Below are 16,625 nucleotides of genomic sequence, written 5' to 3'. Positions count from 1 at the left end.
TTAGAGACATGGACTCGCTAGCACGCCAATTTCTATGGAGTGGTACCCGTCCCCGGCTAGCGCTTAAAACCTGTCAGAGAGATGTTAATGAAGGGGGCTTGGGAATGTCTAATGTCCATTACTACCACCTGGCGACGCAACTACTAGTGATCAACGACTGGTTGGGGGGGGTTGGACAGATCCGGCGTACCGTCTGGAACTCCAGACATTGACCTACCCCAAGATCTTTGACGCCCTATATGGTGGTAAGATCACTCGTGAGACCCCTGGGGTGACAGGGGTGGTGCTGCAGGGATGGCGGACGGCTCAAAAGATCTCGGGATGGTGGGGACGCCTTACTCAGCAGACCCCACTGTGGCAGGGGACCTGCTTGGGCGAAGTTGTGGGTCTTGAGGGATTCCAGAAATGGGATATTATAGGCATCTCTACTCTGGGTGATGTATGGGAGGGCACGAGCATGCGTTCCTTTGAGGATCTCCAAGAAATCTTTGCACTAACTAAGACACAGTTCCACAAGTACCTCCAAGTACGACATGCCCTTCTGACGCAGGTCCAGCCAGGGAATAGCATACCCGTAAGCAGTCCTATGGAGAGGAGGGCTCTGATGGGGAATCTGGGCAGGGGAGGTGTCTCCCAGGTGTATCGCACATTAATCTCTACTACGGCCTGCTCCCTGGAGGAACTTCGTCAGAAATGGGAGGGATGGGTGGGCCCTCTTGAAGAGGAGGACTGGACTGAAGCTTTGGCAGCTCCCCACTCCCTGACTATGACGACACGTCTCCGACTAGTACAGACATATTATCTTCATACTGCTTACCTTGCACCCTCCAGATTGCACAGAGCAGGACTCCGGCCTACGGCTGATTGTCCCCGCTGTATGAGCCCTAAAGCTGATTTTTTCCATATGGTGTGGTCATGCTCGGTTATCAGTACATATTGGAAGATGATCTCGCGTGAGGTCTCGTTGATTCTGCAAGTAGACGTGGCGCTGACACCATTGACATCCCTATTAGGGGTTATGGGAGAATCGGGACTACGTAGAGCAGAACGTACCTGGCTGGGGGTGGCATGCCTAGTGGCCAAAAGAGACATCACGGCGGACTGGAAAGCCACTATGGCTCCGGCCCTGACCAAATGGAGGAGGGGAATGGACTGGTGTGCCCAATGTGAAAAGCTCGTATATGAGGTTAGAGGGTGTCCGAGTAAGTATAACAAGATCTGGGGGAAGTGGGACGGAATGACATTTTAACCCCCGGGGATGCGGACCGACACAGTGGAAAGAAGAACCCTTACACACTCCACCAACTCCTTTGGAAGGAAATGAGACACATACGTGGCACGTTGGTATTGACATGTACCGTCTATCTACTCAAGGTGCTGTCTGGGGCTTTGGAGATGACCACTGTTTGGTGCCCATTGGCGCCTTGTTACTTTATTTTTAGTATATAAAATTGTATTGTTTGTTTTGTATTACTTTATTTTATTGCAAAATCAATAAAAATTCGTTATAAAAAAAAAAAGAATGCCAATTGTGGATAAGTCAATATCACCATGGTCAGACTGCAAAGCACCTGCACTTTAGCACTGGTTAGCAGTGGTAAAGTACACAGAATCCTAAAGCTAGCAAAAGTGAGTCTACCCATAGGAATAAAAAAGGTATGGATTCCTTTTTTGGTAAGTTTACTTTTTATAGTCAATCTGTTTTTTTCCATTTGTCCATAAATAAAAGTTTTTCCACAAAATGTATGAAAGGCAGCCGACATATGTTTTGCCCCCTATTTAGCTTGTTAACCAGGGGCGTTCTCAAGGCTGCAAAAATCAAATGACAAAATGATTGTGAATAGTAGGGCCATAAATGAATGTGTCCATCACTAAGTAAAGAGAAGGAAAATGAAGGGTGGGAAACATCCGTAGTTTCAAGAACGAAAGTTGTAACTTAAGTGTGTTTTCCAATCTACATCTATATTCTGATTACTGATTCACCATTTGAAAAAAAGATGATGCTGCAACATCGGTTAAAGTTTAAAGATGTTAGATAGTGCTGGCAAGGCTACCAGTTCTCAATATTGTGTGAATGGCAAGGGAGTGTCAGATGGTCTCAGCCAATATTCAAAGTTAGTAAAAGATGAAAAAAAGACAAGGAGAGGAAAAACATCCTTTTACCCATTTGACTACAGAGACGTGCACTCTGGAAAAGTGATTATTGGTATTAGAGTAGGTGCAAGGTAAGGCAAGGAATACCTTTTAGTTAAGAAACTGTTAATACTAACTATATATATAATTCCATATTGCTCGCATCAAAATCCAATTACAGGTCAATTTATTACAAAGGCAGTCATATCTAGGTCGGATACATCTAAGCAAAAGATTAATGTATGCCAGAATAAATCATGTGCTACACTAGATTACATGCTTGATCAACACATTCTATCCCAAAGTATTATTAGTCATATTCACATGAGGGTCATCTGAGTAAAGATACCTGTAAACCTAAATTAATCAAGTACTATGCTGGCCAATAACCTCAGCCAATGCACACTTAAACCCAAGGTATAATTCAAACCATACATATTTGTGCGGGATTTGATTCCTGGGGTAGTTCAGCATATACTTATTAGGTGAGTCAAGTAATACAATAACATTAAGGCCTCAAATAAATTCAGAGAGTCTGAGGAATAACTATCAGCAAAATAAAGTAAATCAAATATTGCTTTTTGTGTAAAGACGGGGTGTATTCAAAGACAAAATTAAATATAGGTGCCAAACATATTCTTGCACATCACAGGTCTAAAAGACCATGACAATAATTACAGTAATTGAATATGCTCTACTAGTTATAGGTAGATATTTTAGCCTAAAAAACAACACACTATATAACTAGAGAAATAAGCCCTTGAATTAATGGTGCATCATGAATGTATTGGTGTGGTTCAGGATGGATTAAGTGCAGGGCATTGATAAAGGGGGCTCCATGGTCCACATGATGGCTTAATTGGCGATATCTGAAAAATAAAGAGCCAGCAGGGCTTTCCCGTGTGCAATGAATTCTAGATCTTAATAAATAGTAACAGCCGAGGCCAGTTCAACATATTAAATTTGAAAGGCAAATAGGCAATTATATTTCTAGGACACGTGGCAAACAAGAGGTGTACCAGGTATATAGTCCTTTGGCCAAAGCTACACATTCAAAGTGAGGTTGGTTGCATAACTAGATCCTGGGAGCACAAAACTAAATCAGGTCTTAAATGCGGTCAATGAGTATGAGTGGCCTGAAATTAAGACAACTAAGTGGGAACGTTAGATATTAAGAGTTATTATGGCTTATGCACTCCACCTTGTCCAGGGCTAAGTCCCGATATCTGCATGGCTGAAGTGGATTCCCAGGTGAATTACTGGTGTGCTACACAGGCGCCTTTTTATAGATATATTCAAGTCCATTTTCATGTTCTGTACCACTGTAGTGTTATTTGTGTTTTGACCACTGACTTAGTGTCTCACCACTTTGCACTTGGCTTAGCTGTTCACCGTCACATTAGTGGTCACCAGTTACAGACTCCATTTTGTATTCAGCTCACCAGTTAGACTGCATTTTGAATTCAGCTCACCAGTTACAGACTCCATTTTGTATTCAGCTTAGCCTTAGCTTCACTACCACGTTAAAGGTGTGAGTAGTTTTCCATACAAAACATGTTATGCAACATGTTTTCTATTCTGCATGTTCTTTTCTCACCGAAGGGCTAGGGCATAACCTGGAGGAGTCAGTTAGCAAGATATGGATGTACTAGACTGATGTTTATGGTACAGCAGGGAACGGTTTAGTTTTGGGAAAGACACCTTGGGATTTTGGCCAAGTTCTGACGTGTTTTTTCAAAGCTTACCTAAAATAGCCAGCATTTTTAAATACTTCTTGCACAGCAGGAGGGTTTTTCCAGAAACCTCCTTCCTCGTTTGTTTAAAATATATGAGAGACCTGGGTCGACAGTGGGAGATTCAGAGACCTAAATCAGGATTTAGACATCAAATGCCGGATATATTTCGCGTGAGGGTCGAGGTCTCGCTTTCTCGTTGCAGTCAAACCAGGGTCAACGAAGATCCTTTGTACATCATCTTACTTCATTGTTGCACATTTTAAAAATACACTTTTGGCTATATAGGCCTTCCTTCACGAACCATGCAAAAATATATAATAAATGTCTTCTTCAGATTACGAGATGCATTCCAGAGAATCTTTTCGACTCCTCTCAGTGTATGTATTTTGGCTCAGTCAGCAGTAAAGCAAAACATTTTGGCGTAGGTCAGAAGTGGGAAGGGTTTATAGGTTGAAAGTGTACATTTCAAAGTGAAAATATGTTTAGCAGGAAGACTAAAACATCTGCTTCTAAAAGTTTGTGTGAACAGAGAGTTTTTTAAATTCCGGATGGTACCAGGCACTCTATGATGCATAAGCTAATGAATTTTAAAATTTGGCTGGTTCATCAGAAAGTTGGGATGAATGTTTGAATGAAGCAGAACCAGCAGATGTTTTGTCTTGCTTAAGAATAGTACAGGTTGAAGGGAATGATCTTTCAGGTTCTTGGCAGATAGGGTGGATACTTTTTGTCTGCCTACCGAAAAATGCATGAAAAATGTAAACAGTTAGAAGGGGTGAATGACAATTGGAAAATCAGCTTGTGGATTCAAAGAATAGTGTTAACAGGTTGTCTTGTCAGAATAAATTATTGCAAGATAAAGCAGACACATATCAAACCATTGCAGAACGTGCTGCAAACAAAGTAGCTCAAAACAAATATCGTAAACATAGAGGAAAGATAAATCAGAAAAAGGTTAATTTAGCCATTGGTAATGCTGGCTTGGACTGGTGCCCAGATTTGTCTTGGGATAGTAGCATTTGGACCAGCAGTGATCTGTCACACTCTAGTGATGAGGAGAGTAAAAAGGGTGGGGAACAGGGGGACTTTTGCAAAATGTAGAGCGTGCACAGCCACTATTTAGACAAAACTTGTAGCACACACCACAAGATACAGCAGGAGTTGCACTACATGCTCTAGAAGATTACACTCAGCAAGAAGTAAATGACTTTATGGATCGCTTTAAACGGAGAACAGGGAAGTCCCTACTTGCTTGGGTCGTGAGGTTGTTTGAAACCGGCGCTTCTGGTGTTATGTTAGATATTGGGGACTCTTGCAAGTTCTGAACTCTAAGTTCTGACCCAGTAATACAGGAACAGTTCTGGGGTTTTCAAGGACAACACCAGATCACTTTGTTACAATTAGTTGTTGATGGATGTAATCTGAAGTGCCCCACTGATTCAGAGTGGCCTCCCAATGAAAAATCCTGGTATACCTTACGAGATGCAATGCAAAGAATTAAAGAGGAGGCAATGAAATCTGTCATTTTCTTGGGCAATGCACGCCATTTGTTAGATGGACCGCTTACTGTGCCAATAAGAAACAAAATAATTTGCCTTGCTCCACCTGCCTATAAGCAAGTAAATATGACTTTATTAATCAATCAGACAGGGCAGGCTTTGAAAGATGTACTAGAGGCGGTCAGAGAGTTAGGGGAATTAGGAGTTTGGGATAAACCCGAGAGATCTTAAAGGTCTGAGGATCGCACAGATAACAACAGAGTGCCCAGGAAAGACATGTTTACGGCTGTACTAAAAGATGGTGTCAAGAAAGAACAGATTGATGGAATAGATACCAAAAGCCTGTGGGAAATGTACCGTAAAAGAGGTCTGGATCGAAAGGAAGGCAGCAGAAAGGTAAACAAGCAAGATAACAAGCGTGAAACGCAGAGCCGGTCACAGTTATCAGGGTAAGGAAAAGAAAGGGAGAGAAACGTTTCCTCACGAGAGAGAGAGGAAAACCTGGACAGTGACTGGTTAACTTTTGAGAACAGAGACGGGGGCGAGCCTGCTCGCAAATATGAAAGCATATATCCAGACCTCACTTGGACAAAAGTTGACAGGTTTAAATCAGACCAGGAAACTGGCCAAGCTCCGGTACAGAGTTGGGCTCATCTAGATAACAGACCTCATGTTGATTTAGAAATGCATTGGAAACACAAAAATGTGCAAAAAGTTTGAGCCTTAGTTGACACCGGAGCAGAGGCCTCTTTGATTTATGGAAAGGGTAGGAAGTTTAACGGACCGCATTACACCATCACAGGGTTGCGGGGGGAAGGCAGACCCCCGCTATACAAACCACAGTACAAATGAAAATAGGGAGATTAGCAAAAAGAGAATATACCGTGCTGACTGAGCTTCTTTTGGAATACATACTGGGAATTGACATCTTGAAAGGAATGACTTTGTATCTGGATGATGGTTATCATCAGTTTGGAACAAAAATATACATTTCAGTGGCAGCCATGAAAGTGGGGCGTTTAAAAATTACCCCAGTGAAGGTGTCCCTGGCAACTTAAATACATTTGAAACAGTACTGCATTCCTGGAGGACATGATGAAATAAGTGAAACCATAAAAGACATGATTGATGCTGGTGTAATAGCTCCAACTACTACTGAATGGAACAATCTCCTCTGGCCGGTTAAACGACCTGACGGGTGGTACAGAATGACAGTTGATTACCGCGAGCTGAATAAATATACACCCCCTTTTACAGCCGCAGTCCCAGACATCATCACTTTGATTGAACAAATACAGAAACATACAGGGGCATGGTATGCCACCATCAACATTGCCAACGTGTTCTTCTCTATACCCTAAGCACCAGAATGTCAAGAGCAATTTTCCTTCTCCCACTGCGGAAGACAATTTAAAATGTTATCTTTGTCTCAAGGGTACATACATAGTCCCACTATCTGTCACCGGCTGGTGGCAGAGCAGCTTGATGAGGTATCTGTCATTCCAGGTGTGCAACTGACCCACTACATTGATGATGTGATGATTCAGGGAGAGACAGAAGAACAGGTGCAGATTCAGTTCGAGAGAGTGGAGGAACTCTTGCAGAGTAAGGGGTGGATGATTAACACAGATAAGACACAAGGACCATCTCAAAATGTGAAGTTTCTAAGCATTCAGTGGAATCAGGGACAGAGAGGTGTTACCGCAAGCAAAGCAAAATATTCTTGAGTTTGCCACATCCTTCACTAAGCAAGAGACACAGAGATTTATTAGATTGTTTGGTTTTTGGAGACAGCACATCCCTCATTTGAGTTAGATCATGGCCCCTCTGCACAAAGTGACAAGGAAGAAACATGAGTTTGGATGGGGTGAAGAGCAGCAGTGTGCTTTTGATTTGGGAAAGGAAGCAATTCAACAGGCTTTAGACTTGTGGCCAGTTCAGGAGGGAGACATTGTGTTACATGTAACTGTTCAGGGACAATATGCAAATTGGAGTATGTGGCAGAAACAGGGAGGGGTGAGGGTGCCCCTAGGGTTTGGACTAGAAAACTACCTACTCTGGGGAGCGCTATACTCCGTTTGAAAAACAGCTTTTGGCCTGGTATTGGGCTCTAGTGGATACTGAACAAATACCACTAGGTCATAATGCAATTCTGAGACCTGAAATACCAATCATGCAGTGGGTGATGAGTTCACCCAAATCTCACTGTATAGGACATGCACAAGAGGCAAGTATCATACGCTAGAAATGGTAAATACAAGACGGGACTCGAGTAGGACCGGCAGGCACTACAGCCCTACATGAACTGGTGTCCCAATCCCCTGCACAGGATGAGGAGCGGGTGCAGGAGGTACCACAGGTAAAAGAGTCACCAGTAAGATGGGGTGCACCATTTGAATCCTTGTCCCCTGAGGATAGAAAGCATGTATGGTTTACTGATGGTTCATCCAAATACATGTGTACCAAAAGACATTAGAAAGCAGTGTCATACAATCCAGTTACCAAAATGTTGTTGACCATCACAGAAGGAAAAAGTTGCCAATATGCAGAGTTGTACGCTGTATGCCAGGCCCTAAAGCAAAAGCAGCCTGGGACTTGTCATATTTACACTGATTCTTAGTCCACTGCCAATGGGTTAGCCACTTTGCTTCCCACATGGCATGCTCATAACTCATTTATACACTCAAAGGAGGTGTGGGGCAAAGAGTTGTGGCAGGATATTTGGGAAATATTAGAACATAGTAACGTCACAATATATCATGTGGATGCACATTGTCTCATTGACTCACTAGAACGCTGAGTCAATTCCCTTGCAGACAACAAAGCCAAACTTTCAGAGGCAGAAATGGCAACACAGGATTCTGACTTGGTGGGGAAGGCTAAACGGGTGCACCAAAAATGTGGACACCTGGGAGAAAAAGCCACTTACAGGTGGACAGAGTTTAGAGGGATGCACATTCCCCTAGATTTGATAAAAACTGTGATTTTGCAATGTCCTATTTGTTAGCAAACACAACAGAGATCTGTCCCACAAGCAGTCAATGGTCAACAGGGGAGAGGAAAATTACCAGGACAGATACGGCAAATTGATTACATTGGACCACTACCGATTAGTCGAGGGTGTCAATACGCCTGCACCATAGTAGACACTTACTCTGGGTACCTGACTGCTGTCCCTTGCAAACATTCTACTCAGCACATTACTATCAGAACTTTAGATTTGTTAATGCTATACTATGGAGTACCACTCCAGGTCCAGAGTGACAATGGGTCACACCTCAAAGGCAAATTGGTGCAGGACTACTGTTCTCAGCACAATATTGAGTGGATATATCATATTCCTTATTATCCACAGGCCTCAGGACTGATTGAGAGAATGAATGGCTTACTGAAAGCTCAATTGCGAACATTATCTGATCGAACTTTGAAAAACTGGAGAGAGCATTTAAATGAAGCCCTCCAGATTCTGAATAACAGACCATTAACAAATGGTGAAAGCCCGCTGATGTAACTGTTAACTCCAGCTTTGTAAATACAACCACATGTGGCCACCAATACCATCATGTACTGGGAAATAAAACCTGGAGCCTTAGCTCCTTAGAGAGCCACACCAGAATCTGCAGATCTTGACTTACATGTTTTACAAGCTTACAGACTACAACCACGAGACATAGCACTGTGTGAAACAGGTGTTAGAGTCTAGATTCCCCCGGAGCATTTCAGAGTGATTGCTCCCAGATCTGGGTTGGCCCTCAAAGGTATTCAGATTTTAGAAGGAGTGATTGATGCAAATTACCAAGGAGAAATCAAAACTATTCTGTTAAATAGTGGAGAAGCTGATTTATTCATACAAATCGGAGACAGAATTGCCCAACTTGTCATAATTTCAATGTATGGAAGATTGGTGAGAAAGGGGACTGCCCCAGCCCTTCTTACTGTACGTGGGGAGGGAAGTTTTGACTCAACTGACAAAACCCTGGTGCTAAAGTGTGGGTGGAATCCCCAAATGGCCCTCCAGAACCTGCAGAAATTATAGCAAAGGGTCCCGAATAATGCCCTGCTAATCATAAAAGCAGGAAAGGAAAAATGGGAAAATATTCCAGCTGATAAATGTTATTTGCGAGAATGATCATACTTGTTTCTTTTACAGATCATACTACAGCTTGTTTTTGCCGTGAGTGTGCCATGTGGTCTCCTTTTGAACATGTGTGTTTGGGGTCAGGAAAGACTTAACACCACCTCAACTTGATTGATCGACCACGTCGCGCAACACCTTTACTGCATCTGAATGACAACATTCGGATTCATTTGGCGCAGACCGTGCTCAACAGATCAGACTTCTGCATGGGCGCCATGAAAAGCACTGTGGATGTTTTGGCAACATGTTTGATCGCCATGCCAACACCAACAAGCATCTTGTTAGAAATTTTCAATGCCACTAACCAGGATAAAGATGTGCAAAAACAAGACGTAGAAACCCACATCAGTCCCTATGAGTATTGCAGGGACTGACAGGAAACAACTGATGAGAAGTGGGACAATATCACTCAGATAATTACATACAACATTACTACCGGTGATGTGTGTTACTACATGTCCTGCAATTCTTGTGACGTTGGAAAATGCATTCAATTGCGTTTAGAAAAGAAAACATCACCCTCTCAAAACATACCATGGGAACACAGAGTTTTGTGCTTTTATCGAATGGACAGGCATTGAGATTTTGGCCAAGTTCCGCCGTGTTTGTTTCAAAGCTTACCTAAAATAGCCAGCATTTTTTAATACTTCTAGTGCAGCGGGAGTGATTTTTCCACAAAAGCTTCTTCCTTGTTTGTTTAAAATATATAAGAGACGTAGGTGAGGGTAGAGATCTCTCTTTCTTGTTCCGGGTCGAACCGGGGTCAACGACTTGCTGACAGGAGAAAGATGAAGCACCAGACATGCCCTACGGTGATGTATTTTTATTAATTATTTGCTTTGCATTGTGTATGAATATATATATTGATATATACGTATATCAATATAGGTGTTTGTATCCTTGCATGTATATATTTGCTGTTTATGGATTGAAGATTCTTTGTACATGGTCTTACTTCATTGTTGCACATTTTAAAAGTACACTTTTGGCTATATAGGCCTTCCATCACAAGCCTTGCAAAAATATATAATAAATGTCTTCTTCAGATTAGGAGGTACATTCCAGAGAATTTTTTCAACTCCTCTCAGTGTGTATTTTGTCTCAGTCAGCAGTAAAGCAAAACAACCACACGCGAGAACCCCTGCCATCTTGGGGCGGGTGTCTCGCGTTAGAATGGTTTGGAAATGAGAGATAAGAATGATGAAAGAAATTTGTTATTTTGGATGTTGTATATATCATGTCTGCAAGAGAATCATTTCGACTACATCTGCAAGGATCTCAGTAACAGTATACTTATCACCTCTAAGGACGGATCCGGTATTATATTCTGCGGGGTGTGTTATAGTCACGGCCCGGGTATTCCTAGAGGCGGTATCCTGATAATTAGTACAATCAAGGAAGAGATTTTGGCCTGAATAGATAGATGTACCAAATCTCCTAATGAATCCAAAGAAAGCGTAACACAGTGGGCTCTAGAAGTGCCTAGTTGCCAAAAAACCTTGTCAGGTTTGGTGGCACAGTAAAGGCCAGGATGTAACATCTATGGCCGGCCACCATCTTGAAATAGGTTTTTCATTAGGCAAATTAAATACGAAAAGTATTATATACTGAACAAGAAGTGCGGAAAAGAGGGGAAAAGCTTATTTTCAGAGGAAAGTCACCTAATTATATTACTAGTATAAAAGATAGTGTGCAGCGCCTGTCTACATGGTTAGCACATCGATGTTCTGGGAGTCAGAAGAGTCCATATGTGGGAAGATTCTGAAAACTATACCATGGCAGTGGATAGTAAAACTTGAGTTAGGGAACAATGATGGATATAGATCCTTCTTTAGGCAACTATATGGATCAAAGAATTATATGTTATACAGTTATGTTATTTATATTATATCGGTACAAACAATGTCTCATTAAGTAAGTACATCATAAGTAGTTAAAGATAATTATTGTCCAGTGTCTTTGGGTCTCATGGAGATATTCCCTTTAAGTCGTTTAGCAACTTTGTTCAGTCCTCTTGTATATTTGCTTTAACAAGATGAAGAGGGCTGAGCTTCCGGGTGTGTGGTACTAAGGCCTTATGGGGTACCACCACGTCTTATAAACAGCCTATAATTAGGCCGGTAGTGCCATTCAGCATCTTTGTTAAGTCCTCTATGCACTGTGTCAAATAGAATGATGAAGGCACTCTCCTGTTGGCGTAGTTTGAGTTACAGATCCCCCCTTGGGGGTGGCATTTAAATTTAACAAGGCCACAGAAGAAGAATGTACGTTGATGCGGATGGTGCATGTCATAGTGCTAAACCAGAGACAGTTTCTGGTAATTTTTATGAATATTGCGAACATGCTCCTAAATTAGCATTTTTAATGGTCTAGTGGTACTTCCAATGTAACAATGGTTACATGGTCAGGCAATGAGATAGCAAAAATGTTTGTACTTGCACAATTAACACAGTCATGAATGTGTCATTTACTATTAGAGATTTGATTTTTGATGTGCCCAGTTTACATACTGAACAATTTCTGCAGGTGTAAAAACCTGAAGGTTGCTGTAGAAAATATGTTATTCTTTATTTTTTTGGAAGAAGGGACATAATATCTGTTAGAAATGGAGTATTTGGTTGGCAGTCAGGTTACCCCCTGTCCAAGCAAGGACCCTCATTCTAGTCAAGGTAAAGGAGAATCACACTGAGTTAACCCCCCACTCACCCCTCGGTAGCTTGGCACGAGTAGGCAGGCTTAGCTTCAGAGACACTGTGTTAGGTATTTGTACAAACACACATAGTAATACAATGAACCACTACAAAATGACAACACAGGTTTAGAGAAATATTAAATATTTTATCTAAATAAACAAGACCAAATACGATAAAAATCCACAATATACAGTTAAAGATACGAATTTAGCACTTAAAAGCAAGAAAACGGTGATTTGAGGTAAAAACACTGCAAGTGGGCAAACTACGGCGTCGTAACGAAGTCGTTCCCTAAAATGCGTCGCCAATGGCCCCAAGGTACAGTACCTTTAGAACAAGTAGAAAACAGGCCGGTGCATGAAGTCGGGCAGAACGGCTTTGCTGGGTCTGATTCAATGTCGGCTCCAGTGCCACGGGCAGAAGGACTGCGGCGTCGGGTATTCTCTCCAGGGCGGTGGAGTCGAGGCGGCGGCATGCTGCAAAGTTGGTCCTTTGGTTCCAGCAGATATGAAGTCCGGCGGAGTTATGATACTTCGGAGCGACCTCATGGGGTCACGAAGACGTCACAGAGCCACAGGTGCTGCGATAGCGTTGGATCGTCACAGACGTTGGACTTATGACACTCCGCTGCCAGTGAAGTCGGGCAGGATCAGCAATTGCAGCGACACGAGGCCTACAGTGTCGTCAGGCTTTTACGAAGTCCACAGCCTCCAGGCAGATGGCGTCGCAACTCCAGGGTAGCAGCGTCAGCTCACGGGGTCATCGGATTCGCACTTCAGCAAGGTCCACGGCCTCGGGGCAAGTGGCGTCGCGGTTCCAGGCAGTGGTGTCCTCATCGAAGTTGCACGGCGTCGGTAGACTGTTTTTTCACCAGGAATTCATTTTCACGGGTGGAGGAACTTGAATGGCACCCTCTGACAAGCTAGAGTCCACAGCAAGTAGACTCAGGTCTGGTTGTTGAAGCCTTTGCTGTCCCTGAGGCTTCTAAACAGGAGGCAAAGCTCTACTCCAAGCCCTTGGAGTCACTTCTCAAGCTGGAATGCAACAAAGTCCAGTCTCTGTCCTCTTACACAAGCAGAAGCAGCAATTGCAGTATAGCTCCACAGAGCACAGTCACAGGCAGGGAATCACTTCTCCTCAGCTCTTCTCCAGGCAGAGGTTCCTCTTGAATCCTTGAAGTAATCTGATTTCTGGGTCTTGGGGTGCTCTTTTGCCCCTTTCTGCCTTTGAAGTAGGCCTACTTCAAAATAAAGTCACAAATGTCTGTGAGATCCTTTCTTGTCCATGCCAGGCCCCAGCCACACACCAGGAGGTTGGAGACTGCATTGTGAGAGGGCAGGCACAGCCCAGCTAGGTGTGAATGCCTACTCCTCCCTTCCCCTCTAGCACAGATGGCTCATCAGAATATGTGGGCTACACCCCAGCCCCCTTTGTGTCACTGTCTAGGGAGAGGTGCAAGCAGCCCAACTGTCAAACTGACCCAGACAGGGAATCCGCAAAACTCACAGAGTCACTGAATTGTTTAAGCAAGAAAATGCCTACTTTCTAAAAGTGGCATTTTCAAACACACAATCTAAAAACCAACTTTACTAAAATATATGTTTTAAAATGTGAGCTCAGAGACCCCAAACTCCACATGTCTATTGGCTCCCAAAGGGAATCTACACTCTAATCATATTTAAAGGCAGCCCTCAGGTTAACCTATGAGAGAGATAGGCCTTGCACAGTGAAAACCAAATTTGGCAGTATTTCACTGTCAGGACATGAAAAACACACAAGTACATGTCCCACCTTTTACTTACACTGCACCCAGCCCCTGGGGCTGCTTAGGGCCTATCTTAGGGGTGCCGTACATGTGTAAAAAGGGTAGGTTTAGGAGTGGCAAGTGGGTACACTTGCCAAGTCGAATTGGCAGTTTAAAACTGCACACACAGACAATGCAGTGGCAGGTCAGAGCCATGTTTACAGAGTTACTCATGTGTGTGGAACAACCAGTGCTGCAGGCCCACTAGTAGCATTTGATTTACAGGCCCTGGGCACCTCTAGTGTACTGTACTAGGGACTTACCAGTAAATAACATATGCCAATCATGGAAAGCCAATTAAATGCACATTTTAGATAGGAGCACTTGCATTTTAGCACTGGATAGCAGTGGTAAAGTGCCCAGAGTAACAAAAACAGCAAAAACAGAGTCAAGCACACATCAGCAACCTGGGAAACAGAGGCACAAAGTTAGGGGAGACCACACCAAGGATGCCAAGTCTAATAATCTCTTTCTTAAATTTGGTGCTCATTTGAAACTTAGCTGTGGGAAGGTTTTGATGTCATTCTTTATAGTGGGGTTACTCATAAGAAGTGATCAATGTTTACGTAATATCTTGCGAATATAATGATGACCATTGCTGAATATGGTGATGAATCGAACGGCTGGCTTAGCCTCTGTGATCTTTGTGTTATGCACAATAGTATTCTGTTTAACAGTTGAGAAATGTTCTTGGGTCTTGGCCAAACTGGTGGGGTCATATCCTCTTTGGCTCAGACGTTCTGTGCTTTCTGTTGCCCTCAGGTCTTAGTCTTCTTGTCTGCAGCAATTTCTTCTTGCTTGTCTGATTTCCCAGCTGGAATATTAATAATCTTGTTGTGCAGATGGCAACTGGAAGCATGGAGAATACAATTTGCTGCAGTGCATTTCATGTGAAACTTAGTATGTAGGTAATCCTGATATACAAAAAGTATAAGATCTAGAAATTACATTTCCTGTTTGGAGATTGTATAGGTCATTATTGTTCCATTTAGAGACTATTGATAAACTGTCTGAGATGTGTCTCTGAGGCCTTGCCAGATAAGCAGATGCCATCAATATATCGTCCCCAGAAGATTATATTTCTTGAAAGGTGTTCAAAGTGGTCGTTCCATAACCAATGTTTCTCAACATCCCCCATAAGGAGACAGGCATTAGGTGGGGCAAAATGAGCCCCCACTGCAGTACCTTGCTGCTGGAGATAAAAATCACCTCTGCATATGAAAAAGGTGTTTTTGCAGACCAAAAGTCAGCATTTCAATAATCATTAGGTTTCTTTCTAGGTAATGTACAGACCGCGTGTCCAGACATTTCTTGGCTGCTTCTATTTCGTCTTGCTACCCGATTGAGGTGTACAGGCTTACTACATATATATCGAGAACTAGTGGTCTTTCCGGCACGATCTAACATCTTTAGACTTTCACCAATATCTCAACATGAGAGGATCATGCCAGATCTTGAGATCACCTCTTTTTTTTTGCAAATGGAGAATCAATAATAAGAATATAGATATATACTGGAATACACACGTTTTTTAAACTAATGGTGTTTCCCACCTTTCATTTCCTTCTCTTCACTTGTGGTGATGGACACATTGATTCGTAGTCCTAATTACTACTATTCATCATCATGTTATGTTGTTTGCTTTTTCAGCCTTGAGAAAGCCCCAGACTAACAAGCGAAATAGGGGGTAAAACACGTGTTGGCTGCCCATCTTACTTTTTGTGGAACAAGTTTATTGATGGACAAATGGAAAAAGACAATAAAAAGTAAACTTGGCAAAATCAAGAAAGGAATCCATACCGTTTTTATTCTTATGAATAGACTCACTTATTGACTGCTCACAAGTTTATGATATTGAAGTACAGTAGGTCCAAACCTCATTAGTGGTCTACTCACTATCTGTATAATATGACTACTGCCTCACAAGGAAGGAGCGCTGGACCTTGGAGCATATGATTATTATAAACTACAACTTAGCAACTTCCCTAATCAACCCTAATGAGGAGGCCTTAAACCTGCATAGGGTCTTTGAACTCTCCATTGACATGTTGTCTGAGGCTAGTCACTCAAGACTAAGCCCTTCTTCAACTTCACTATCTCATGTCCTGAATTTTCCCAAAAGAAAGTCTTCGGCGACCGAAAGGAATTGAGAAGTCTTCCTTTTTAAAGTGTTGACATCCCACCTCAAAGCTGCAGCCAATAAACAAACCCACAAAGAACCTTTTTTCAAGTGACATAGTAACAGATGTTAACAAATGCGCAACAATTGTTAGAGCTCATCAAATAACCAGCAGAAAAGCTGCAGCTTTTATGCCCCCTCATCAGCCAATTACAATCACTGATAGCACTGTTAGTCCTATTAAAAATTATTTTTCAACAAACATCACCTCCGTCCTTGTTGTTCTTCCCCTTAATTCAGGAAGCCAGACGCAACCTGTCAAGACGCCTATATCTTTACCATTGCACCTATTCATAAGCTACCAAAGCCTTCCTCTACAGCAAGAAACCATCTGCAGTCTCCAACGAGCACCCATGACAATTTGCTTAAAGAGGACTTGACTTCCGCAATCATATTCCATCCCTCTGAATAATGAGAAATAAAAAGGGTATGGATATGAGTCA

At 42.5% G+C, this 16,625-nt stretch overlaps 1 protein-coding gene across 1 annotated transcript in view; it reads right to left on the bottom strand.

Annotated features, from left to right (window-relative positions):
• LOC138262018 (probable acyl-CoA dehydrogenase 6) overlaps positions 1–16,625 on the bottom strand; it is a 593,995-nt gene that overhangs the window by 53,331 nt on the left and 524,039 nt on the right. The gene's annotated exons all lie outside the window — the stretch shown is intronic.

Source organism: Pleurodeles waltl, chromosome 10 (genome assembly GCF_031143425.1).
Source record: "Pleurodeles waltl isolate 20211129_DDA chromosome 10, aPleWal1.hap1.20221129, whole genome shotgun sequence".
NCBI classification, from domain to species: domain Eukaryota; kingdom Metazoa; phylum Chordata; class Amphibia; order Caudata; family Salamandridae; genus Pleurodeles; species Pleurodeles waltl.
This window is presented reverse-complemented; position numbering and strand designations above follow the sequence as displayed.